The sequence below is a fragment of the Bidens hawaiensis genome, unplaced genomic scaffold (genome assembly GCF_021521415.1).
Source record: "Bidens hawaiensis isolate Kalapana, Puna unplaced genomic scaffold, B.hawaiensis_p1.1 tig00001087_1, whole genome shotgun sequence".
Taxonomy (NCBI): domain Eukaryota; kingdom Viridiplantae; phylum Streptophyta; class Magnoliopsida; order Asterales; family Asteraceae; genus Bidens; species Bidens hawaiensis.
The window spans coordinates 4,607,439-4,609,837 of NW_027491062.1; positions in this window are offsets into that span (position 1 = coordinate 4,607,439).

Consider the following 2,399-nt stretch of genomic DNA (forward strand, 5'->3'; position numbering starts at 1 on the left):
TTATGGTAGCAAGTTGCTCAGACAAATTCTCACATTTAGTACAAATAGATTTAGAACTTACCTCGGAGAGTTGATCATTGTTATCTGCCATGAAAGCTTTTTCCTTACCAGTAGCTTTCTCTTCTCCGTTAATCTTCTCACATTCTTCATTCTCAACCTTAGCCATATTTGCCTGCTCACTAGTTTCATTCGAATGCAGGTTCCAGTTGTATTCACCTGCTTCTCTGGACATCATGGCATTGACTTCTTTACTACTCCCAGTGTGCTGTGCAGACCGGCCATGACCACGTTCAACTCGCTCGTTTCTGCACTCTTTGGCAAAGTGCCCGTTTTGTTGACAGTTATAGCACCTCACCTTAGACTTGTCGAACCCTGGCCTGCCACCAACAAACTTTCTCCCCGTCTTTCTCATAAACTTCTTCACTCTCCTCACTATCATGGCCATCTGCCATTGTAAATCCATTTCCTCCAGATCATCAGCATCGATCTGGTCATAGTCTTCATCCAGCATCGCTGGATCAACAACCTTTCCTTGAATATAGTTTTCATATGAAGCAATAAACGAAGCATAGAGGCCAAATTGCTCTTCAGCAGATTTGACGCTCATCGGCATCTTAGAGTAATTATTGCTTGAGGAACTTGAAGATCCACTACTCTTGCTTGCTGTCTGTTGAGTACCACTTGATCCACCCGCAACAAAGCAAACATCCCCATTTGAGTTTACTGACACATGCCCCTCCTGTGAAGACTTGGCACCCGACTCGCTCTTCGTGTAGTAGGCGGCAGAATCAGTCTTTGAACTTGAATTGGAGTTTACTTTAGCACCGTACATGCCTGGATCTTGAACCTGATCCATAGATGTTTCTTTTCTTACCATATTAAGCTCAAAAGTTCTGAGCTTGTTGACAGTGGTTTCAAGATCATAAGTAGGGAAGTCCTTGTCTTCCCTCATCAGCACAGTATACATCTCCCATTTTGGTGGGAGGGCATCGAGAAGCTTTTCCACAATCTCTTCTTCTCGGTAGGAAATGGAGTAGTTACTCAATTCAGTCATTAGATGATAATATCGAGTGATAATATCATCAAGAGATTCGTTCTTTAAGTACTTAAAGACTGAAAATTGAGTTTTGAGCAACTTTATCTTTGAAGCCCGAATACCTACATTCCCTTCAAATCTGTTCTCAAGAGCTTCCCAAAGCTCTCTAGCGGATGTATACTTTCTGAACGTATGGAGGATCTCCTGTGGAAGAGCCATTATGATTGCAGCATGAGCCTTGCTTTCGGCTTCATACATATTTTTCTCCTCCTCTTCCATTTTACTGTATTTCTTGATTTGGTCTCGACCCTCATACTCCATGACTGGTGGAATATATCCATCTTGGATGCATACCCACATTTTCGCATCCTGGTACTTAACGTATTGTATGAATCGATCCTTCCACGCGACAAAGTCGGTTCCCTTCAGCAACCTTGGGGCCTTTGTAGCTGACCCCGCTTCAACTTCCATCTTTACAAGCTCCGAAATGTTGATCGACGACATCCTTCTTGAAGACTAAGAAACCCGAAAAATTCTGAGTAGGCGAAGTTAAAAAAAAATTTCCTCTGAACAGTACTGTAGGCGAAGTTAGGGATAACTTCGCTTAAGTAATAACTTCGCTGGATCTTTCTTAAATTCGCGTGACTGGGCGAAGTTGAGAATAACTTCGCTTAGGGTAAGCGAACTTAGAAAGTAGGCGAACTTGATGAGAACTTCGCTGAGTTAGGCGAAGTTGAGGAGGTAGGCGAAGTTGTAAATAACTTCGCTTCTCCTTATATCTTCGCCGAAACCCTACGTATCCTGACGGCAACTTCGCCTGATGAACAGCAACTTCGCCTGACGAACTCAAACTTTCTGCAGATCTGAAAATCGGATTTTAACGAAGTTTTTGACGGTTTAAAGGCTTGAACACACTGGTAGGAGGCTAGAATGAGCAAAAACACCAAAAACTCGTCCCGTGAATAGTCGAAACGGGACAAATTCTACACCCGCATGAATATCCCGAACCACACAATCGAGCAAATGCTCTGATACCAATTGTAGGTTCCCTGGACGGATCACACGAGATATCCCGATATACACAGGTGCGGAATCCCTGTGTAGATCGTTACGGACGTAGGACACAAATACACGAACACACGAATACGTTACGAACAAACACACGTTATATTAATAACTCAACACGTGATATAATCACAGTTACAGACTCTCGACCTCACGTCACTTGACTCACTGAATTACACGAACTCGAACTACTCCGTAAACAGTAATCTGTAACCTATATAAATACACGACAATTCGCCTCAGGCGAAGTTGTCCATAACTTCGCTTGTTCAACAAGTTCACCTAGGCGAACTTGTCA